The sequence below is a fragment of the Macaca thibetana genome, chromosome 4 (assembly GCF_024542745.1).
Source record: "Macaca thibetana thibetana isolate TM-01 chromosome 4, ASM2454274v1, whole genome shotgun sequence".
Lineage (NCBI taxonomy): Eukaryota > Metazoa > Chordata > Mammalia > Primates > Cercopithecidae > Macaca > Macaca thibetana.
Window position 1 is genome coordinate 12,563,659 of NC_065581.1, and position 25,796 is coordinate 12,589,454.

General features: G+C 38.0%; 2 long non-coding RNA genes across 2 annotated transcripts in view; both read right to left on the reverse strand.

Moving 5' to 3' along the window:
• Window positions 1-25,796, reverse strand: part of LOC126953736 (uncharacterized) — a 105,084-nt gene that overhangs the window by 23,792 nt on the left and 55,496 nt on the right. Inside the window, exon 2 of the long non-coding RNA XR_007725334.1 lies at window positions 19,100-19,193. This is a non-coding gene — a long non-coding RNA (uncharacterized LOC126953736). The remainder of the gene's footprint in view (window positions 1-19,099; window positions 19,194-25,796) is intronic.
• On the reverse strand, window positions 14,301-17,452 carry LOC126953742 (uncharacterized). The gene is made up of 2 exons (XR_007725340.1): window positions 16,915-17,452; window positions 14,301-15,020 (listed from the first exon to the last, which is right to left on the reverse strand). It is a non-coding gene; the product is annotated as an uncharacterized LOC126953742 (long non-coding RNA).

The following is a 25,796-nucleotide window of genomic DNA, read 5'->3' on the forward strand; positions in this document are numbered from 1 at the left end:
TGCCTGTCTTGAATTTGGCGTTGGATAAAACGGAGAAAACATCTCCCTGAAGAATTTATAATTGCATTCCATCACGTATGTGGGTTTGGTACCTAATTTTGCACTTCCACTTTGGTACGAAGAAAACTGAATTCAATCCAAGGCCTTGGGAAATAAGTCTTGACCCCTCTAAGTCCTTCTTCTCTTCAATGATCAAAACCTAAAGTTTATAATAAATTATCTAATTATTCATCTTAACATTGCACTTTCTTATAGATTGTAAATACCTCTGGAAATCAGTAATACATGAAGATATTATTAGGCCGGTGTCTACTGTGACTCCATCTATAACTGTTAATATAGCTAAAGCAATGAATTCTTCTGAGTCTCAGAATTTATCAATTCCCAAAGACTGAACCATGTTAAGGAATGGAAGGTAATTGGAACTGACATTTTGAATCAAGTGTCTATTAAAATGATTTCTTATTTAATTTAATAAAATTCCTAATGTGCATGTTAGCATTATTATTACCATTGCCAACTGAAGCATAGTAATGAAGTAAAAGTAACTCACTTAAAGTCAGAATAAGTAAAGCCAAACTACGTTTCTAGTATACTATATACATTACCTCACTAAGCTCATTTCTACACATTCAATTATTATGGCAGAATTTAAAAATCAGAACTTGTTTGCTGCCCTATAGTTAATAATACGTCCTCTATTATATATTATAATACATATTGTAGTAACTGCATTTTACCGTATTTAATCTCTGCCCCAGTAAAAGGAAGTTTAATGTAATAATTTATCCTCATTTATAGATTAATGTCTCAGTGTGACTAAAGCATCTGAAAGAGGCCAGGCGTGGTGGCGTATGCCTGTAATCCCAGTACTTTGGGAGGTCGAGGCAGGCAGATCACCTGAGGTCAGGAATTTGAGACCAGCCTGGCCAACATGGTGAAACCCCGTCTCTACTAAAACTACAGAAATTAGCTGGGTGTGGTGTGCCTGTAATCCCAGCTACTCAGGAGGCTGAGGCAGAAGAATCACTTGAACTCAGGAGATGGAGGTTGCAGTGAGCCAAGATTGAGCCATTGCACTCCAGCATGGGTGACAAAAGCCAAACTCCGTCTGGAAAAAAAAAAAAAAAAAAAAAGCATCTGAAAGTAATTGTGACTGGCTCTTGAAGGAAAAGAGAGCAATTGTTCATCATTCCTGTATACCTTAGAGGGTCTACTGGGTTCTGCGGCCTATGCATGTATCAGTGAGCAAGGCAGTTGAGAAAATTGCCCTCAAGAAGCTTACATTTTAATGGGGAAAGACATAAACTAAACAAATAAAAAGATTAATAATAGCATTTAAGAAAATGGTAATGGCTACAAAAAAAATAGAATGTGAGTACTCAAAAGAATGATTCAACATCAAAAACATATCATTACATGAGACACTGAAACAAATCAATGCTGAGGAGATAAAGCCGAAATCTTTACATCAGAAAATTTTTAAAGCTAAAATGTAAATAGCAACCAAGTTAGGAAGTTAAAAAAGAACAGCAAAGAAAAAAGGAGAAGAATGAAATGATAAAGCTGAATTTGAAATTACTAAAATAGAAGGCAAAAATGAATTAGAGAAATTATCAGAACCATTATTACTCGGTATAAATGCTAATAAAATTGACAGCATCATGGCAGAACTGATCAAGACAAAAAGACACATTTTTTTTAAAAAAACTATGTTATCAAAATTGACTCCAGAAAACTTTTAATAGAAAACTAGCCTTTTATGACAGTAAATCATTAATTTAAAATTATAAAAAGAAAGAAAAAACACTAGGCACATCAGTGTAGCTAATGTAAATCAGCCTAATTTACACAGAAAAGGATTTGGTGTAGGGTATTCATCTTTTTAAAATCTCTGCTAGGATTGAAGAGCAGACTCAAGGCTAGGAGTTGGCAAACATTTTCTATAAAGGAAAAAATCGTAAATGTTTCAGGCTTTATGGGTCCTATACAATCTCTGTCACATATTATTCTTCTGTTTGTTTTTATTTTTGTTTTTGATTTTTAACAACCCCTTAAAAATATAAAAACCATTTTTAACTCAAGGGTTATGTAAAAACATGCCATGAATCAGTGCTGCAAGCTACAGTTTGCCAAGTCCTGCTCTAGGCTGAACATTCTGGAAGGATTCCCAGAAATTAATTAAAGGAACTTTCAAAGGAGTAAGTGCATCAGGAAATAGGAAGATATGGGATCCAGGTAACAAGAAATCTAACACATGAGAGAAATGAAAGAAATTCCCTAATGGAAAAGAAGAAATGCTTGCTCCAAGAGGATATCATGTAGCAGGCCTGAAGGGCAATCAACTCATGTGAGAGCAGGAGGGAAAGGTTCTGGAATAATTGACTTCAGGAAAAAGATGAAACTGATAGGTTTAACTGACATATTTAACTACATGAAAGGGAGTTTTACTGATTATTGGTGAGTTTGAGGATGAATTTGTGTTAGCTGCATAGAAAACCAAGCGAACTCAAAAGTAGAGCAATAATTGACTCCAGGAAAAATGATCAGCTATACAAAAAGGGAAACAAAATCATAGTATCCTTCATGATTCAATTATTAATAATTAGGGTGGGAACGAAGAAGCATGTAAGAATGTTAAACACTCATTTTCTGAGCAAAATGTCAATAAATAATTAACAACTTTAAAATCAAGAAATGCTGGGTGTGGAGGCTTATGCCTGTAATTCCAGCACTTTCGAAGGCCAAGGTGGTAGAATCATTTAAGACCAGGAGTTAGAGACTAGGCTGGGTAACATAGTGAGACCTATCTCTACAAAAAAATAAACAAAATTAGCCTAGGGTGGTGGCATGTGCCTGTAATCCCAGCTACTCGAGTGGCTGAGGTGGGAGGATCACTTGAGCCCAGGAGATCAAGATTGCAGTGAGCTGAGATTATACCACTGCACTCCAGTCTGGGCAAAGGAGGGAGATCCTTATAATAAAACAAAATATAAAAAATAAAGTAAAAATAAATTTAAAATAAATAAAATTCAAGAAATTGTCATATAAGCACATAATTATTTAAAACATAGTACTAAATGTCGGAAGATAGCCAATGTTCTGATTGAAAGTTCCTACCTTCCAGTCCCATATCATCTGCCTCTTAATAATGGCAAAAAGAATCTGGTTTTTCAAGGAGGCAATAATTAATTCTGGGACTCTCAAAGATCTATTATTAATTTTCTGCCCATGATGTATAAAACCAATTTACATTATTGGATACATGCATTTTCAGCTTTATGTAAATGCTATTACTCTCTTAGTATTATGATATCTACATGCTCCAAATGTCTCCCCATGAGCAGTACCATGTTCCAGAGGATATGCTTAGTGCTAAACTATCATCTGCCATTCCTGATAATGGATTCCCTTTCAAAACTCAATAACCTGGCATATACATGAAACATAATAGCAATAATAGCAACCCACATATTTTTGTCTCCTGTTCACTCAGGACCTAGCCCTGTCAGTATCTTCTGAAATGTCTTCCAATTTCAAAATAATAATAATTATTGAAATCTGAGAAGAATGGAAGAGCGTGGTTTTGTTATACACATTTACACGGGTTATTGCTAACTCTTTGCTTTACTTCTTGTTCTTTAAAATTAGAGCACTTTGTTTTCTATGTTCAGGAAAAGCTAATTAGGGAAATAAAATGCCCTCAAAATTCTTATTGGCTTTCTGTGTTACTGTGTTCAACATGAACTAAAACTAAACAATTAGTTCCTATTTTCCTACAGTTCTAATAATTTTTATATCCTTCTTTCCCCACAAATGTGTGTTTATTTTGTGTATTAATAAACATATTTACAATAGACTGTAAAATCTATGTCCACACATCTACGTAGACATATATATTTCAACCACTGTATATTATCATTATCTATTTTTATCCAATTATAAAAATATAAAATATTATTGATTTATGTCACTCTATTTTCCCATAGCTGTCCATTTCATTTGAGCTTTCCATGACTGCTGTTTGCTGATAATTGCATGCGTTTACTGATTTGCTTATCACTTCCTTATTGTACTACCTACAGTGTCATTTGTAGTGTTAACTACAAATAAGTTTCGAAAAGAATGAGGTACAAATAAATCTAATAAATAAAATATGAATCAAAAAACAGTGTAGAAAATATATTTACGGCATATAGTTTGGAGGCTTTACTGTGTTCAAGAGATGATACAGACAACTGAAACCACAATTGATAATATTTTATTAAAATTAGATGCTTGGATTATGATCAGTGAACCATATGCTTACATACGTCAAATGGCTTTTAGTTTAATCACTTTTGTCTAGACCAATCATGTCTTAAATATGTGTTGATGCCATGGTAGTTCTAGGATATCTATAATTTCTAGCCCAATGAGAAACAATGCCATTTTATATTTTTGTACATTTTTATAAATGTTAAAAATGTGGATAAAGAGCTATCAAAATGGAGTTGCTAGTCAAAGTCTATAGTCTTTCAATGCTCCGTAGCCCAACTCTTTAGTACATATTCTTACTGGCCCATTTCCAAAGGGTTGCAAGTTTGTGTTGAAAGCCTAGGGCACATCCCTGTGACTACAATGCTATGGCACAGTGGATAAAGTCCACAGAATTCTCCCTAAGGTAGAAAACACATTAAATGGCTTTCTTTCCTTGTGTTCTTAGCTGGAGACAGAACAAAGCAACCTGTTCATTGCCCTCTACAGAAATTTGAATCTAATCAAAGGCTAAAAATTAATCATGTTTTTACAGGAAGAATGACACCAGGAAGCTTTTCTAGCTGGGAGAAAAAATGAGGATGGAAATAAAGCAATGCACTTCACAAATTTGAGAGTTCTGAAAATGACTCATCAAGCAATCATGTCAGGAATGCATGGCTGTTAGCAGATGGCTGGTTGAGGTGTTAGACCAGCTTCTGGGGATCCAGGTTGAGGGTTAGTGTCTTTCCTTCAGACCAGACCTTAGTGTAAGCTTGCAGAGATCCAATCCAATCTGGGGATGAAGACTGTGGTCTTCCAAGGGGAGTTGGAAGGTGCTGTGCTCTCAGCTGTTGGGTGAATTTGGAAGGAGCAGATTTGCCTCAACACTCTTGTCTGTAACCTGAAACAATAGAATCAGCCCTGCCTAGTGTCTTGGTGGGGCTCCAAGTCGATGCAGCACATTTTTGGAATTTCATATTTTTGGAGTGTGGGTAGCGATTCAATTCATACAAATATATGCACTTAGATGTGACAAGTACCACCTTGTCTATTACCTTTTAATCTCAGTTAATCATGCATCACAATTAATTATGATGATTCTTATTTACTTTATAATACAATGTAGCTTTTATATCATTTAATTTTTCATGTAATTCTCTTATCTACCTAAGCCAACTGTTAAGCTCATTAAGAGCAGGGATCGTGCTTTTTACTCTTTTGTGATCCCCCACAGCATCTTATTATCATCTTTTCAACCAAAACATTGTTATTAAGAGTCTCTAATGTCCATGGACCATTTTATCAGAACTTATAGTTGTTATAAAATAAAAAACAGACTGTCATAACATAACACCAAAACTGGGTATCACTGTGTCTTGTGAATACGGTTTGTAGTATACTTATTTGGAAATAAGCCTTAAGATCAAGTTATTTAAGTGGGGTACCTACTAATTTAACTATTCACAAGACACAAGAATCGTGACAGTAATAATCAGGGAGGTATTATTGAGTTTAACAATACCTTAGAGCAGTGTTTCCCAAACTGCCCTCTTTGGTATCACAGTTACAGCATAAATCAGTAAATCAGTAAATGTTCTATGCACACAATGTTTAAATGACTGAGTTTGGGAAATGGTGCCTATTATATCACTCATATGAAAAATTCTCAATGTGTATAATTATAGTAATGATTCTATCAAGTCCTTCTGTTAAGAAATTTGCTTAACTTTGTTTAACTTCGTGTATTCTTGCAGACTACCCCCCTTTAATTTTTAATGGCTTATGAATTTTTCAAAGGGCACTCGTGTTCCAAGGAGCACAGTTTGGAAAAGGTTCCCTAAGAGTTTATTATTTAAATCAGTTTGTTTTGATGACAACAAAGGGACTTGTTGAGGAAAACCACAGCTGCTCTCTGTAATGAGAGCTACATGCAGTTTACTCTGCCTGTGTCATTGGTACACTGTCTCTCCTTCCTGAGAAGCAGACACCAACCTGTAACCAGCAGGGTAAGGGAGTAGTTTCTAGGCTGTCTAATTTTTATCTTTTCCCCTTCTCCCCCGGCTTACCAGTCTTGCCTGTCCTTTCTTGTAGTGGAGTACTCATTTCCAGATTCTCATCCCATATTACTAAATGTCAAAAAATTATTAATATGTCTTTTAATAACCACAGGAATGACTTGTTGCTTATTGCTGAATCTGTTAATCTTTTCAACTTGTCTGTTTTCTCTCTGCAAGATCAATATTCTGTGATATTTGAGAGAGAATGAAAGAGACATAATACCTGCTCTCTTGACAGTTTTTCTCCCTTTATCCCCTAGAATATTTTGTGATGATTAATAACTCATGTCTTCAATTTCTTCCCTCAACTACCTTCATTGCCTTACCCCATAAACATGTACAAGTCTCCTTTGTGCTAAATCAAACTCTCTTGACTCTGCTTGGTTATAGTATTGTTCTTCTCATTCTATTTTTGGCCAAATTTCTAGGCAAAGTTTATTTTTACTATTTCTACTTATACCTCCAATTCATGCTTCAGTCCCCTACAATCTAGTTTATACCACGTGCTTCTCCAACCCACTCTACTGGTATTGTTCTACGAACACCAATAGCCATATCTCTGTCATCATCCTGCTTGATTTTTCTGCTGCTCTAGATCCATTAGCCAGAGTCTTCATGAATTATATACTCTCATGGTTTTAGTTATACCACAGTTTCTTGGTTATTCTCATTCTCAGTCACTTCATGAGATTCTCTCTGTCCATCCAACCCTAACTTTGGTGTTTCCTGGTGTGTGTTCTTGTTCACACTCCTCACTCTACTTGTTCTTTCTGGAGTACTTATTCCATTCTCAAATATTTAGCCTCCTTTTGTTTCCTAATGACTGGCAATTGCCAGTCTTTAGCAGGGACATCTCCCCTGTATCTCAGACTCATGGAATCAAATGTCTCCCCAACACCTTTATCTGGATACATCACAGGAACTCACACTCAACATATTCAAAATAGAATTCTTTATTCCTTCCTCCTATCTCACAAAGATTGACTCTTCCAAAGGGTAATCCTTCCCACGGTTGATGGCAACATCATAGTCTTTGTCATTCCCTACAGAAACCTATGTTCTACTTCCACTCTGTCAGCTTATTCTCTTTTCTTTCTGTCACCTTCAACATGAATGGATCACTTAACCCTTTCAGTTCTATCACCTCACTATACAGAATAGCCTCTGAACAGTGGTCTCACTCATTCTAATTCATTGACCTGTTAGAATAATCTACTGAAAATGTAAATCTTGCTAGAAACTGGTGTGAGATTCTGGTAGGCTACTGTCTACAGCAGCAGTACTCTTTCAGGTAGGCTACAAATTCTTCACTTTTTCAACTACTTATCTCTGTGAGACTGGATTTTTTCAGACATTTCAACAAAATCAACATAACACAGCAGATTGAATGCAGAAACAGATTTGAGAACCCAGCTGTCTTCTGTTAAGCCAGACATTAAAGAGACTTGCAAAAATATAAAGTGATGCCACCCTTCTCACTAAATTTGTTTCTTGTTTTGGAAAATATAGCTTTTTATAAAAATATGCACTTAGGTTAACATATAATAGAATTGCTTATTGTTATTTTAAAATGAATGAGTAAATAAATATTTTTAAATGCCTCAGTTGTAATATCTAACACAGGAAATAGAGATTGATGGAACTCATGTATACCAAGTTAACTGGAACAGACAAGGCCGAAATTTTGTTTTTAAAGCTGATGTGGTTATTCTCTTTGTGGCAAAAAGCCTACCAGCCTATACAAGTCAACATCACTTTATTAATTATAAGTGAGCCCCTTTCCACATTTAGACTTGAAGCTAAAACTGAAATTCTTAGGTCATTAATCTTTGTACTGCAGTGTTCATGTAAGAACTCATGCCTGTGGAATTCTCTAACTGAATTAGCAATTTCAAGAATTTTGAAGAATATTCTACTAAATGTCCCACAGGCTTAATACCTTTCCAATCAGTACGTGCAACACATAAATAAAAAGAAATCATGATTTGCTAACAAGGACTTAGCCCTGATCTGCTTTTACTACTAAATGGGAATGGAAGGCATGTGTGCTCAGAAAAACGTGTTACACAGTTTATAGTTTACAGAGTTATTAGTTTCCAGTTATGATGCATGAGGATCTGAAAGTAATGATATATGTATAATTATCTGAAAGTAGTGATATTCATCTATTTTGATAAGAAGAACAATATCATGATTCTGGTTAATATGCATATATGTACAGAGCTATGCATGTGTACAGGTATGGGGATGTGTATTTGTATGTGTATATGTATGGGTATGAGTGTGTATGTGTGTACGTCTATGGCTATGCATCTGTGTATGTGTACATGGATGGTATCTGTGTATATGTATGGGTATGGACATGCATGTATGTATGTGTATGGCTGTGTGAATGTTTATTGGCATGTTTACGCTATATGTCTGTGTATGTGCATGGTTACAGGTATATGTATATGTCTGGGTATGGAGGTGTGTGTGTCTGTGTGTATGTGTATAGCTGTAGTTATGTGTATATGTACAGGTATGGCTATGCGTCTGTGTATGTGTATAGCTACAGGTATGCAGTAATAACTGAGTAAACAAATCTTAGAAGGCTGGCATGGAAATAGGTTTCATTCCTGACAACAAAATGTTCTGTTATTCCTTAATCTCCTTCTGCTTATTACCCTATGTTCCTCCTTTCTCTTTTCCCTCCCTCCTTCCTTTCTATCTTATTCTTCCTCCATGCCCAGCAGCTCCCAGTCTTAGGTTTCAGAGGCTGTCTGCCCCAGGGCATGTGTGGCTTCTGGGGAAAGAAGCCTACTGACACTCCTCAAAGTCAGCAGGCCTGCATTCCAGGCACCGCTGCTCAGAATGACGCAGGACCCTCGCATCGAAGGATGGCCTGCGGCTCTCAGGGATACGCTAGAACACTCAGATGCCATCTGACAGGCAGCTTCAGTGATTTGAAGGAATTCAAAGAACATTTTGCCCCTCCTAGGTGAGTTGAGTTCTCTGAAACTGTCATTCTCCTTTCCCTTCACTCCTTGCCCAAGGGCAGGTTGCAGACCCTAACCCACAATCTTTAGACAAAAATAGGGCTGTTTATTTGCCTGAGACACAAGGGCTTGAAGTGTCTTAAAATTGTCCCTCATCATATGCCATTCAGTTAACCTTCTCCCAAGTCTCACACCCCATCCCCAGAAAAAGGAAAGAGGAGGAGAAAGAGGAACAGGAGAAGAAACAGATAGCACTGTAATCTCCTTAAGGTAACAAAATATTATCTATTTCATAGTGAAAAGAGGCACTGAATGACATCGACTGTTGAGGCTTCTTGCATAATCGGGGCTGATTTTTATTGCTTCTGTGAAGGAAATTGATTACAGAAAAAATGAAATCCTACTCCTCTCTATTTCAGCGTAAAATGTGCCCAGAATTTTAGGTTGATAAACAACTGAGATGTATTATTTTTTCAAGGCAAACATCTCTTAGGCTTCCTCCTGCAGAACCCTTGTAAAGTGAATCGTTCTCTGAGTTTACTTGCTTCCTATGAGTGATTTAATCCTAAGTTGCAGAAGAGTATGAAATTGACTTTTTGGAAGTAAATTTTGTGTTTTATGTGTTTCGTGTTAAGGACTGGCTGCTAAAAAAAAAAATCATTGATATTTGACTCATTAAAATTTCCAAAATGTGCATGTGCAAGATTTTGAAGGTATAGGTCAGGTCATTCAAGTGTAACTTAAGCCATATACCACAAACTTCTAAGAATTCCATTGAACAAAGATGACAACATTATTACAAATAAATAAATGAAGTCGAGAAAATTTACATTAATTATCTTAACTATACTTTGGATCTTGAGCCCCATACTTTATCCTTAGGGCAATTCTCTCTCTCTCTCTCTCTCTCTCTCTCTCTCCTTTTTCTCTCTCTCTAACAAAGAGCCAGAAAATCACTTGTCAGCTTGAGAAAACCCACCCAGAAATATTCACCAACTTGCATTTCTCAACAATAGGAGAATTGGCATTGTTAAAGAACGTCAAGACCCCTCCTATTTTTAGGTGCATGTCTAGGCATTTTGAGGTTTGCTCATCCCCTGGGCAACCTAGAGCATAATATTGTATTGTGTTAGGTCCTTTAATGGCTTTGGGTTTACACTACACCAGCATAGCGCACCCTAGCACTGCTGATTTTCAATGACTCAACAGGTTCAGACTCATAGACCAGAATTTCAGAGCCATCGCCCAGGCCTGAATCAGCCAGGACTAAATCCAACTCATCACTTTGCAATGAGATTTGTTTATTCTTGTTCCAAATGTGATTCAAAGAAAAACAAAACCCAGGGAATCTGGGTACAATTTGTCAGCTTGCAAATAGCAATTATTTCAATGACACTATATAGAATAGACTTGGTTGGTCACCCTGCCATTACTAGAATTCTTTTGACTGCTTTTACTTGAAATGACCAAAAGAGCCAGAGACAAGTCATCAATATTATTTATTGTTCTTAAAGAAAAAAATGAATAATATACAAAGCCTTTCAGAAGAAAAAGATGGTACATCGGAATATTCATAATCCTTCCACTGTCCCCAGTTTTAGTTATTTAACTCCTATTCTGTTTATGGGTGCTTTTTGGAGCCCCATTTGTGTTTATTGGCAGGAATTATCTCAGGGAACATCTGTTTCATATAAATTTCCATGGAATTTTTTGGACCTTGGTTGAAAAGGCACTAATCATATTATTGATAAATTACCACATATCATATCATTCAACTGCAACCCTATTCTGGGAGCAGTAAATCCTGAAACTCTGAAAGTGGTCCCATTGACAGATTGGGTTTTGGGGTCCCACCAGTAACTCTTTTCAATCTTTTTTTTCTTTTTGAGACAGGGTCTTGCTGTGTCACCCAGGCTGGAGTGCAGTTGTGCAATCACTGCTCACTGCAGTCTCAACCTCTCAGGCTCAAGCGATCTTCCCACCTTAGCCTCCTGAGTAGCTGGGATCACAGGCGCCACCATGCTCGGCTAACTTTTTAAAATTTTTTGTTAATATGGGGGTCTCTTTATGTTGCCCAGGCTAGTCTTAAACTCCTGGCCTCAAGCGATCCACTCACCTCGGCCTCCCAAAGTGCTTGGATTATAGGTATGAGCCACAGGGCCTGGCTACTCTTTCCAAATTCTAACATCTCTAGTGAATGTCATTTTTCTCATTGACTTTGAAGATGATCCTTCCCACCACTGATGGAGTAAAATCCCTAAGAAGGGCAGATGGGTGTGGGGGATGGAGGATGGTGAGGAGACAGACTCTTCCCCAACCATAACCGAAACTCTTACTACCTCTGACTATTTCACAGTACAACAAGGACACCATAAACAACGTACAATTTTCAAAGGGTGCTCCACCTTTGCTTTAAAGATAAATTTGAAAAGAATCTTTCCAACTTCTTGGAAATAATTAATATTAGGCAGAAAAGTCTGTTAGAAAGCACCACAGCTTGGAAATAGTGGAAAGTTTCTGTTTTTGTGTGATTTGAGCTGGTCAATGTTGTGGAGTAACTTGATAATTCTTCTTCCCAGCCTGTATTAGGAGAAATATACCTTAGCTTCTTTCAAGAGGGCAAGGCCTGCCTCTGAGCTTAAATCAACTACCTCAGGACACTGGATGATGCTCTCACTGTTTATAGAGACAGAAACAAGTCTCGCAAGTTTTGGATAGAACTGACTGTTGTGGGTCAAGACCACAGCTACATAAATTGTTATTTAAAAACTATGACATCAATGTATTTCTGAGTGTTAGAGTGAGATATTTTTTACTATGACCTTTTGTGGGACAATGTATTTGCTAGCCATGAAAACTCTCACACAGCTTGTCCAAACACACGTTGCCTGTGACATGCAATCCATCTTCCTTCAACTGAGATAAATCATTTCTCAGAAGTCTATAAGAAGCTCCAAATGAGGCCAGGCACAGTGGCTCACACCTGCAATGCCAGCACTTTGCGGGGCCGAGGCGGGTGGATCAGTTGAGGTCAGGAGTTGGAGACCAGCCTGGCCAACACAGTGAAACCCCCATCCCTACTAAAAGTACAAAAATTAGCTGGGCATGCTGGTGCACGCCTGTAATCCCAGCTACTCGGGAGGCTGAGGCAGGAGAATCGCCTGAACCAGGAAGGTGGAGGTTGCAGTGAGCAGAGATCACGCCACTGCACTTCAGCTTGAGCGACAGAGCAAGACTCCGTCTCAAAAAAAAAAACCTCCACATGCCAATCACGAATAAAGAGATAAGCCATATCAAACTGAAGTTTGGTTGTTTCCATGAGCAGGTAGGTCACTAAAGTGAGCATCTTGGAGATCCCATACAACACGTGGATCAATAGAACCGCTGATGAACACTCTGGTACCTGAGCATACAATATTTTGTTCTGCTTGTGATGGCAGGAGTTAACATTCGAGTCTACTGAAATTCAAATAGGGTTTCCCTTAGCAATTTATCCATGTCTGTCTTTGGGGATTTATCTATCTCAGTTTATGTCCCAGTCACATATGGGTCCCTGCTCTCACTCTAACCAGACAATCTCTAACATGGATATGACTGGTTAGAGACATTAATACCCATGTTGGCTGGATACAGGTCTGAATTCCTTTTCCTTACTCAGTATTACTCTAGTAAGCAACAGTGCATACTCTTGGTAAATAAATTGTTAATGAGTATAAGTAGATACTGTCTGAAGAATGTTTAGTCTCTTCTAAACAGAAAGGCATACATTTATACGGAGAGACATATGTTGATGACTACATTCTTAGGACTGATAAACTTTTTGTTCCTTTTCCTGGGTAAATGATATTTAATTTATTTTGGAGAAAAATTTCTATTATTGGTTTTCCAAACTTTCAAAATGCAGGACAGACACAAAGAGTGAGACAGACTGGTTGATTTTTGGAAGTAGTTTGATGTTTCTCTAATATTGGCCTTAACTTCCAATTGATGTTTAAGCTAGTTTTCTTTTAAAAGAGAAGTTAGTTACTGCCTCTCTTAAAAAAGAAAAATAAAACTTCTAAGAAATCTATCAAAATATCAAAATACTTTATATAATTAATTACAAGTTAATAGTTAATTATAGTTAAAATTATAAATCTTAGATGTATTCAGTGATCCTCTGAGAAATGTAGGCTTGAATTTCACTTCTTTATTGGATTTCTCTCTATTCTACCCGGCTTAGTCTAATTATCAAAAGAAAAGTAATATAAACTATAACTGGTTAAACATTATGGACAGAACGAAAACCCAAAATAATTTCTTTTTACCATGTAGCTCCTATGGAAAAATGCCTTCAAAATGCTGCAAGCACAATTTATTTAAATCATCCGACTTCCAGGTCTACTGTGTCCAACAGATGGACAGGACTTTTTGCCCTGTCCAGACAGACACCAAGTTTAAAAACATTTTTAAAAAGCCCAAGCACCTTTTTGATCTAACTTTAAAAAGCATTGTCAATGTCAAGAACACGGTGACTGTGGGTTGTTTATTATGCTAGGAGGAGTCTTCTATGTTGAATTGTTTGTGTGGTATGAAGCCACATTGTATGCCTGCTGTCCCTCTGGGACCGTCATGAAAAGGAAGTATTTATGTCCCTGCCTGTGCCCGTAAACGAATTGCCCCCTAAAGTAAATATAATATATAAAGCCAAGTCTGGTTCCAAAGTCATGCTATGTGCCTCCCTCTGGCTATAGAGGAAGTTACTCATGCTTATCAGAAGGCCGAATTTGGTGTGGCATTATTAGGTTGCAGGCAATATGGTAATGGGACCCAGAGAAATGGTTTTAACCAACAGAGAATGTCTCTGAGCCAGCTGGCTGCCAAGGAAAGTGTATATTACCTTTCCCTTGAGCTCAGAGAACTTACATAAATGTAAAGAGAAGTCAGATCCTTCGAGAATTGGCATCATATCACTAGTTCGTGCAGGGGAAGTGGTTAAATACATCAATGTGATAATACATTTTCACTTCTATGGCATGGAAGTTGAAAAAACTAGAATTTATTTTAGTTTATTTTATTGCTCTAAATCAATCAGGAATTACTAAACTCCCATGAGGAAACCAAATATGCAGGAAGTCAGCCATGTGACATGATTGTGACCACATTACAAGCTAGACAATGAGATAGGACAATAGAGAAGGAAAGTCACGTTGAAATTATATGGCTTCATGGCTGAACAATGCCATTTATATTTCTGCCCGTGAGCCATCAGTTCTATCCAATTCTTTTCTATTTCTCCAGGTTCTTCAGAATATTTGTGTCTGATGTCAGTTAGTTCAATTGCATTGTTAGAGTTAAATAACATTGCTTTGAAGCCATGAATGTCTGGATTAAAATGCAGACTCTGCTGCTTGCTGGCTGTGTGGCTTTATACAGCCTTTCTGAGCCCAGCTTTTTTAATGAAAACATCATACAATCTATATTAAAAAGTTCGATGGGCCAGGCACGGTGGCTCACGCCTATAATCCCAGCACTTTGGGAGGCCAAGGCCAGCAGATCATGAGGTCAAGAGATTGAGACCAGTCTGGCCAACATGGTGAAACCTCGTCTCTACTAAAAAGACAAAAATGAACAGCGCATGGTGGTGGGCACCTGTAGTCCCAGCTACTCGGGACGCTGAGGCAGGAGAATCGCTTGAACGCGGGAGGCAGAGGTTGCAGTAAGCCGAGATTGCCCCACTGCACTCCAGCCTGGCGACAGAGCGAGACTCTGTCAAAAAAAAAAAAAAAAAAAAGTTAGATGACACCTGAAACACAGAGTAGTTTCATGGAAAGTGAAGATTTGAAAGCAGATCATCATTCTAAGATATGTCATGAGAAAACAACTCATCAAACATACTTTTGCTAATTATTTTAAGAGAAAGGATTGAACCGGGGTATATTTTGTTAATTACTATCCTAAAACTTTTAGTGTTTACCATGTGTTGGCATAATAGGAGACATAATTTTTCCCAAAGGCGTCAAACTTGTCCTTGATGCTCAAGTGAAGATACTGGTCAGATGTTACAGATTTTTATTTTAAATTCAGAAATAGAAATATGCGAGGCACTGTGGCTAACGCCTACAATCTCAGCACTTTAGGAGTCAAGGCGGGAAGATCACTTGACCTGGAAGATTGAGGCTGAAGTGAGCCATGATTGCACCACTACACTCCAGCCAAAGCTAGAAAGAGACCCTATCTCTAAAAAGAGAGAGAGAGAGAAAAAGAAATAATTTAAAGTTTCAGAAAGACTTCTGAATCTTAAAAAATTAAACATAAGTCTCTATGAAAACATAAGCAATAGTCTCATACTATTGTATGAGTAGTCTCTTCTTTTCTTTCTCTCCCAATGATATCCTTCTCAGCCTAAAACACTTTTGTTGACAGTTAGCCCAATATCCACCACATTTTACATCTGCTAAGAATACTAACTTACATTTTCAGTTCAACCAACATTTCAATAATATTCAAGGCGGAAGAATCAGGATTGATTCAGCCAATTGAAACTTTGTATACTGAGGCATTTGCAGTAAATCTAGTAAAAATCTTTGGATTTTCCAGAAACTTAAAGCAGTCTATTTGTGTGTGTCTCCCCGTTTTGTTTGTTTGTTTGTTTGTTTTGTTGTTGGTTTTTAGGTGGGGTCTCACTCTGTTGCCCAGGCTGGAGGGCAGTGGCGCAATCAAAGCTCACAGCAGCCTCTGCCTCCCAGGCTCAGGTGATCCTCTCACCTCAGCCTCCTGAGTAGCTGGGACTACATGTTTCATTCACTGTATCATCTCAAAGCTTAAATAAGAGCCTGTGGAGCCCCAGGATGAAGTTGGAGTAGGAAGAGTGGTGTCAAACTTTTGAAGAGTAAGTTTTAAACCGAGCATTCCAAGAAATAACTGGTGTTTCCTCTTCCTCTTGCCGGCTGGAGAAACTGAAGGACGGAGCACTTAAAATTTCCCAGCCCCATTCAGTGGAAAAGGAAACATACTGTGGAAAGAATTGCTAGCAATTGTAGTCAGTGTCCATCTCTATGGATTTGGTGTGGAAATTTACATTACAACAAGTGAAAAACAACTGACGGTACCCTCAATACAATGGGCGTCAATTATTCTGCTTCCTTTGGTGATTTAAAAACAAATCTGGATCTGGATCTGGATATATGTGCTTTAGAAACTGCCATTTGTCAACTTGGTTGTTGCTATATGGTGTTTGTAGAGCTTGACTTGGGCTTGTCTTTAAAAAAAAAAAAAAAGGGCCGGGCGCGGTGGCTCAAGCCTGTAATCCCAGCACTTTGGGAGGCCGAGACGGGCGGATCACAAGGTCAGGAGATCGAGACCATCCTGGCTAACACGGTGAAACCCCGTCTCTACTAAAAAATACAAAAACCTAGCCGGGCGAGGTGGCGGGCGTCTGTAGTCCCAGCTACTCGGGAGGCTGAGGCAGGAGAATGGCGTTAACCCGGGAGGCGGAGCTTGCAGTGAGCTGAGATCCGGCCACTGCACTCCAGTCTGGGCGACAAAGCGAGACTCTGTCTCAAAAAAAAAAAAAAAAAAAAAAAAAAAAAGCTTCTTAAAACTGTATGCCTTTATCAGAAGTCGCCCCTCGGCTATTTACAAGTGCCATGGTTACAGACCTGCTAGACTGATGATATTCACATGCAGGAAACAATGCAAGGAAAACAGGATTTGCACGGCTCCGACTGCACTGGCCCAAGAATTCCAGGAAGTGATTGTACTTTATGAAACCGTCTGTGCTCCGCTAGATTGTCTATAGCTTTTAAGGTCAAGTCCTATCACGGCGAGTTTGCAATGCCCTTTGTAACAAGGCAGAGTGTTTATGAAGCTGAGTACATGCTGTATTGTTTATCAGCCCAGGCAGTTGAAAGGTGCGATATTCCAATCTCGTGGTTCAGGATGGCACTGGGAATCGATCACAGGCTTTTCTGACATAGGCTTGGGATTAGTTCAAAGAGTCCCTGGCAACAGTGACCACGCAACAGTCCAGCACATGGAGAAAGTCACGAAGCCCACAGTCCGTGACAAGAGAGATGGGTTCATGTGGGAGATCAATGTGGGGAGCACTGTGAGTTTGTATTTTAAGATCCCTGTGCTTCCTGCTGTGGCTGAGAGTCTCCTTGGAGAGGGAAAGGTGCTGCAGTACAGTAACTGCTGATTCCGAGAGTACGGAAAGGAGAGTGAGACAACAATGGAATTTATTTCTTCGTAAGAGAATTGGGAGGCAGCCAGGCATTCCAGGGCCTTGCTCTCGAATTCTTTGATTTCTCTACAGTGCATAATGTCTAGAGACTCCTGTTGCCTCTGGACTCGGGGATACTGGAGCCGGACAGTGGACGCCCAAACTGCTCACGTTACTCCACAGCCTTGCCTAATCTCTTTGTAGGCGCGAGGCTGGACGTGACTGACCAGACCCCTGCTTGCTCCCTCTCTGTGAATGATGTTGGTCCCTGAAGCTAGGTTAAACAAGCAATAGTCTATAGCTATTGTTAAGGACGCTGTCGTGATGGAATCAGCTGGGTACTGGGCATCCTTTCCACTAGGAGTGATGGCTGCTAGCCAGGCATCTGTGAACTTTCTGGAGACATTTAGGTGTTGTGTACCAAAGTCACGGCACCTTAGGGGCAAGCATGATATCCCGTGTTTTCAGTTGGATGGACTGAATGAAACTCAGTGAATGACTGCTGATGTCCAATCAATCAATATCTATTTAATGAAGTCTGTTAGTTTATAAGTCAAGTGACTTGCCATTAGAGACTGTTTCTTCAAGGGAGACAAAATAAATGACAACAATGAAATACTTTTTATCCAGTTGCCACATTCTGTGTCCCATACTGGCTTTTGAATGTCTGGTTTTGCAATGTAGGGTTGTATTTTACTGACTGACTTTTATTTTATTTCTAAATTCTTAGGCATCTTGAAGTTCATCACTTAATAGGTACTCTGTGGACTAACATCACATAGCTATCATCAAGCCTTTTAATAAAAGTGTTATTTTTTTCCAGTAGACTCATAGACGACCATTGTTGGATGTCTTATGGGCATAACTACCTCAAAAAAGGTTGCGAATTACTGGCCAAAACACTTAAGTAAATAAAAATTTAAAGTGCCACTCATCAGGTAAGAAGAGTCCTGAAACCTCTGTTTTGGTCTTGACTCTACCATTAACTCCTAGGAAATTTTACCACCCCCAATTACAGATATTGGGATAATCATTCCCTGCACCTTTGTTTTTCCTTGGCAAAAAGAGGTGCTTTAAATGTATAATTGATCTATAGGGGATTTCCCATCTATGAAGATTGAATCTCTAACACTTGGCCTCTAAACCAGAAGACTCAGGGGTGTTTGGACCAGAGCAACTCCATCTTGAATAGCAGCTGGGTAAAATGCGGCTGAGACTTGCTGGGCTACATTCTCAGTGAGTTAGGCATTCTAAGTCATAGGATGAGATAGGAGCTTACATAAAATACAGGTCATAAAGACACTGCTGATAAAACAGGTTGCAGTAAAAAAGCCTGCCAAAATCCACACAATCAAGACAAGAGTGACTTCTGGTTGTCCTCACTGCTACGCTCCCACCAGCACCATGATAGTTTGCAAATGCCATGGCAATGTCAGGAAGTTACCCTATATGGTCTAAAAAGAGAAGGCATGATTAATCCACCCCTTGCTTAGCATATCATCAAGATATAACTATAAAAATGGACAACCAGTAGCTCTCAGAGCTGCTCTGCTTATGTAAGCCATTCTTTTATTCCTTTACTTTTTTAATAAACTTGCTTTCACTTTGCTCTATGGACTCACCTCAAATTCTTTCTTGTGCAAGATCCAAGAACCTTCTCTTGTGGTCTGGATCAGGACCCCTTTCCAGTATTTAGAGAGGGAAAGTGAAAGCTTCCTAGGGGAAGTAGGAAAGTAGAAAAACAAATGAGAAAAAAAAAAGGTAAGAAAATTTGAGGAGAAATACCACCATAGGGAGAACAATAATTAGTAATTATTTACTTTGTAAATATGAAGTATGATTTTAAATAATTTTTTCACATTTATTAAATCCTTAGAAAAATTCTAGGAATTTGATATTATGATTTTTAATGAACAAAATAAGGAAACTGAAGTTTGTGAAGTCCTTAAATGACTTGCGAAAGATACATTTGATTAAGAGGTTGAGTCTACAACAAACCAAGCTCTTGGGCTCCAAAACTAGGGCCCCTGAAAGGATCCACCTGCGAGGGAGGAAATGTTTAATTGGAAAGAGGATGAACTAAAAGCACATTCAGTCTTGGTTTTTCTAGCTATACATATAACGTTCAGTCTTCTCTATGTTTTAGGTAGCATAAATACAAAAGGTCATGGGCCCTACGTAAGAATGTTTTCTGATTTTAAACGTGCTAATTTTATTTTTTTACCCTGGTAAGGCATGTATACTTGAGAGGGAAAGGAAATTATGGAGTTATTTATTTGAGGTATATCTAAGATTTTTTTTAAGTACATTAGAAATTATGAAAACTGTATTCTATGCCCTAATGCTCTCAACACATTATCAGATTATGTAAATAAATACCTGGACAAATTGCTTTATTTATTCAATGTTTATGCACCTAGAGTTAAGAAAAATGCTATATTTAGGCTTGGCATGGTGGTGCATGCCTGTAGTCCCAGCTACTCAGGTGGCTGTGACAGGAGGATCGCTTGAGCCCAGAGGTTCATGTCCAGCTTGAGCAACACAGCAAGACCCCATCTCTCTCTCTCACTAAAAAAAAAAAAAAAAAAAAAAAAAAAAAAAAAAAAAAAAAAAAGCTGTATTTAAAAATTATAGGAAGCAACAAAGACAGTTATCAGAGAAAAAAATATTGTTTATAATTCTTACATTAGAAAAGAGGAAAGTCTTAAAATTGAGTGAACTAAATACCCAACCTAAAAAAATTTGACAAAGAAGAGCACAATAAACCCAAAGAAAGGAACAAAAAAAGATAATAGAAATAAGTACAAAAACAAATGAAACAGAAAGTAAAATTTCAAAAAGCTAAAAGTTTTTCCTTAAAAAGATAAATGTTTGGTGATATTTACCCCCAAAAAAGGAAAGAATATGAAAAAAAAATAGCATTAGGCATAAAAGAGAAGATTCTTATTCTTTCCATAGGCATTAAAAAGGAATAAAAAAGAATATTATGAACAACCTCAGGCCAACAAGTTGTGAACAGATGAAATATATGTATTTGTAGAAAATATTACATAAAAATAACTTAAGAGGAACTAGAAATCCCTTGTATAGTAAAATCTAATTCAATCTGTAGTTTAAAATCTTGTCACACAGGAAATACCATGCCAGAAGAGTTTACTCATGCTACCAAACATTTCTTACATAAATCCTAAAACAGAAAAAAAGGAACACTTCCCAGCATATTTTATGAGAGTTGCATAACCTTGATATAAATGCTAGCCAAGGACAGAACAAAATAGGAAAACTACAGATCAAGATTATTGTAATTCACTACTTTAACAAGTTAAAAGAGATTAAACCATATAATTACATCCATAGTTGCAAAAAAGATGTTCAGTAAAATCAATAAACATTAATGATAGTACTTTCACGAAAGTAGAAAGAGAATGAGTAAAAAGACTTAGGAAGGAAATGTCTTTAACTTCATAAAGAAGACCTACAAAACTCTAGGGCAAATATGATATATAATAGTAAAAGTTTCAAGTATTCTTTTTAAGATCATGAACAGGACAAGGATGACCAGTCTTACAACTTCTTTTTCACACTACAGTTGAAGTCTCAACTATCAAGACAAAACAAGAAAAAGAGAAGTTCTAAGAATTACAAGGAAAGAAATCAACTTTTTTCTTCTTCTTCTTCTTCTTCTTCTTCTTCTTCTTCTTCTTCTTCTTCTTCTTCTTCTTCTTCTTCTTCTTGTTATTATTATTATTATTATTATTAGAGACAAGATCTCACTCTGTGGCCCAGGCTGGAGTGGAGTGGTGCCATCGTAGCTTACTGCAGCCTTGCTCCTGAGTTCAAGTGATTCTCCCACCTCAGCCTCCCAAGTAGCTGGGACCACAGGCATATGCCACCACGCCTGGCTACTGTTTATTTATTTTTGTAAGGACGGGGATCTCCATATATTACCCAGGATGGTCTCGAACTCCTGGACTCAAGCAGTCCTTCCACCTCAGCCTCCCAGAGTGCTGGGATTACAAGCATGAGCCATCACATCCAGCTCAACCTCTCATTATTAACAGGTGACATTGTTTAAATAGATAAATATCAGCAAATAAATTATTTAAATTAAGAAAAATTGACAAATTAATGAATAAACAAAAGCAATTTTATATATATCAAAAAATCAGATAGAAAATGTAATTTAAAATATCTTTTACAAAAGTAATAAATTATATAAAATACATAAACACATAGGAATAAATCTAAGAAAAGGCATGTAAGACACCTATAGAGAAGGAGAGAGCTTTTTGAAGTTCAGTAAATTACTCAATTATGGAAAAATATACCATGTTCTTGGATAAAATGATTCATGTCATAAAGTTGTCCATTCTTTTCTAACGGACATAAACGCAAGTGTAATTATGGTAACAACTCCAACAGGTTTTTTCATGGAACATGGCAAGTTGATTTTGAAATTTCTGTAAAGGATAAAGGGTAATGGATGGCCAACATGCTCCTAAGGAAGAAAAACAAGGAATTTGTCCCATTACATATTGAAACATTGTAAAACTATAGTTGTTAACTTATTAACAATGTGATATTACACATTAATAAAGAAATAGGCCAAAGCAACAGAATGGGACATTTAGAGACAAATTCACAGATATATGAAAAATTTGATTTATGGAGGGGGTAGTATTTGAGATCAATGAGAAAAAGATAAACTATTCAACAAATGCACCATACACAAACACCAAATTCAAAGAGGATTAAGGCGTAAATGTAAAAGTCAAAACCATATAATCCCCAAAAAAGAATGTAGGATATACCTATAAACAAAATTTAAAATGCACAACTCTGTAGAAGAAAATTGAAGAATTCAATGACTTTAAAACTAAAAACTCTTCTTTGTCAAATGGGTGAAATGATTAACTATGGAACAGCAAATATAAACAAACCACATATATAAAAGTAAATAAAATTTAGTTAATATTTTTATCTATCACTATTCCTAATTTGATTATTTAAAGAGCTCCAAGCAATTATTAAGAAAAAGAGAAATGACCCAATAGAAAAATGGACAAAAGACCCAAAAAAGGAATTCCAAAGAAAAGGAAACATATATGGCCCATAAACACACGGAAAGAAACTCAGCTTCATCATTAATCAGAGAAGCACAAATACAAATCACAGTGAAGTTTTATGATATTGCAATTCACACTCACCAGATTGGGAGTAAAACCAGACAGTAGCACATGTTAAGAGGATGTTGAGCAATGAGATTTCTCATCTACATCTGGTGGGAATTTAAATATTATGTACTACAACCAGCAGTGGTTCATGCCTATAATCCTAGCACTTTGGGAAGCCGAGGCCTGCAGCTCATTTGAGGCCAAGAGTTCCAGATCAGCCTGGTCAACAAGGCAAAAAACCCATATCTACAAAAAATACAAAAAGTAGCCAGGCGTGATAACATACACCTGTAATCCCAGCTACTGGGGAGGCTGAGGTGGGAGGATGGCTTGAGCCCAGGAAGTCAAGGCTGCAGTGCGCCATGATAGCAGCACCACAGCACTCCAGCCCAGTGACAAGTGAGACCCTGCCTCAGAGACAAAAAAGGAGAGTGAATACATTCATAGGAAGGATTATTGTGCAACAGTGAAAATTTAGTGAGCTACAGGCACAGGCATCAACAGGACGACTTCCCAAGACATAATTTTGAGCAAGAGGAGCAAGTCCCAGGAAAATATAAATAAAAATTTCAATTCATATAAATTCCCACCAAAGAAAAAACTAAACTGTATTTTGTTTTGGGTTATATACACGTGTGTTAAAACCATAAAGAAAAGCTTGGAATGATGAACACAAAATTAGGGACAGTGGTTACCTCTGATGAGGGGCGGGAGAAGCAGCCTTTGAGGTTTACCCAGGAAGATTTAAGGTGTGGCATATATTCAATTTCCAAAGCTCAGTGGTGGGTATGTGGGTGTTCATTCTGTCACTATTCTTTTTTTTGAGACAGAGTCTCGCTCTGTCGCCCAGGTTGGAGTGCAGTGGCACGATTTCGGCTCACTGAAAGCTCCGCCTCCCGGGTTCACACCATTCTCCTGCCTCAGCCTCCCGAGTAGCTGGGACTATAGGCGCCCACCACCTCGCCCGGCTAATTTTTTGTATTTTTAGTAGAGACGGGGTTTCACCGTATTAGCCAGGATGGTCTCGATTTCCTGATCTCGTGATCCGCCTGCCTCGGCCTCCCAAAGTGCTGGTATTACAGGAGTGAGTCACCGTGCCCGGCCCATCACTATTCCTTAGAGTACAGTTGTATTTTAGATTCTTCTGTGTATATGTGATATACTCCACAATAAAAGTAAATCTATACTTTTCATGGCCTTGTCATGTACAGAAACCCCTCAAAATACCCTTATCCTTTACCGCTGGACCATTTGGGTGGGAAATGTTTATATCTTCAGTATAAACAATACATACAAAGGTGACTACAAAACGTTTATGTGACATTTAAGGAATAACACTTAAGAACTAGAATATTGCCAGCATTTCAGAACCATCTTCCTCACCTGGTAAATCTCCATGATCATGTCCTCCTCCCTCCCTCCTTCCTTCATCGATGTGAAGGATTAGTTTTAAGGTTTGAATGGACAAAATGATAGAACACGAGAGAATGTACTGACTGTCCAGGTGAGCACAGAGGCTCAGAGGATAGGAATTTAGTGAGTGCCACTGTCAACATACTTCACATAGTTGGCAGTTTTGCCTAACATGGTCTCTGCCTGCAGAATTGCCACAAGTTGGAAATCCCACATCAGTCACCACTTCCTTGGGGACATTAGTTGTTCATGTAAAATTCTGAACAATGGAAGTTGGCTTTTAATCCATACGGAAATGGAACACAAAGACAGAGCCCTAGAAGTGGAGTGTGAGTGCTGAGGATTTTCCCTAAAGCCTCTTCCCTTCCACATGTGTTGATGTGTGATGTGTTGGTTAAGTATTTGGAAAGCACAGCAGGTTTTAGTAATTATTCTTTTATCTAAAAAGAACAATTTGCTCTTAGAAGAATGACAGTTTTCTTCCCTTATTACATGAAAGCACCCTCTGACCCCCTAAAAAGCAGAAATCTTTTGTAGGGATACACACAAGTGTGAAAAACTGAAAAGCAGAGCCGGTAATAATGGACAGAAAATTAAAGAGAGCTGTCACCTCTGGCAAGGGGAGGGAGGAGGACATGATCATGGAGATTTACCAGGTGAGGAAGGTGGTTCTGAAATACTGGCAATATTCTATTCTTAAGTGTTATTCTTTAAATGGCACATAAACGTTTCATAGTCTTCTTTGTACGTATTGTATATATCACAATACATTTTTATTTATTTTACCTGAAGTTCTAACTAGTTGCCAAAAAAAAAAAAAAAAAAAGCAGAAGTAAAAAAAGGGTTTCCAAAGAACCAGGATCAGAATGAAGTAGACCAGCGGGAAGAGGTTTGTCTTTTTTTTCATTTTTAATTTCTAATTTTTGTGGGTAGATAGTGGCTGTATATATTTCTAGGTTCCAAGAGACGTTTTGATACAGGCATGCAATGTGACCTAAGCACATCACAGAGAATGGGGTCTCCTCAAGCATTTATCCGGAGAGAGATTTTTCATGTACACCTGTACTCTTCAGGTTTCAGCCTTTTCAATACATAACTTTCACAAGAGATGTTTTGAATGTTTTCCCTTGACCTTGAGAAAGAAAAGCATTTGCTGAGATGTTGCCTATTGAGTGAAAGGGAGGGGAATCCTAGAGGAGAGGCCACTGAGTTTACCACCCAGTTGACGCACAAGAAGCAACTTGAGAAGGACTCCAAAAGCAGCAGGTCAAGGGGAAACCAGCATTGAATCAGCTGAATGGGTACCTGGAAGTGGGGTGAATGTAAGTGCCAGTTTGCCTGCAATCCCCCCGCCATGTATTCCTGTCCCAGAGTAATTATTAACAGCACTCCTGTTAGTGGCAGCAAATTCGTACGGGTCTGCAGCAACCTCAGCTCTTGCCTCCTCAGAAGAAAGCATTCGACTGAGGGGCCTATAGCAGAGTGAGGGACTGAGGCAAGTTTGAGAGCAGGAGTGAAGGTTTGTTAAACAGCTTCGGAACAGGAACAAAAGGAAATAAAGCACAACAAGAGGGACAAGTGGGTAACGTGAGAGATCTAGTGCTCTGTTTGACTTTTTTGACTTGGGGTTTTATATGTTGGCACGTTTCTGAGGCATAGTGCCTCTTCTCCCCTGATCCTTTACTTAGGGCAGGCTGTCTGCATGAGCAGGGACCTCCAGCTCTTGGGAGGA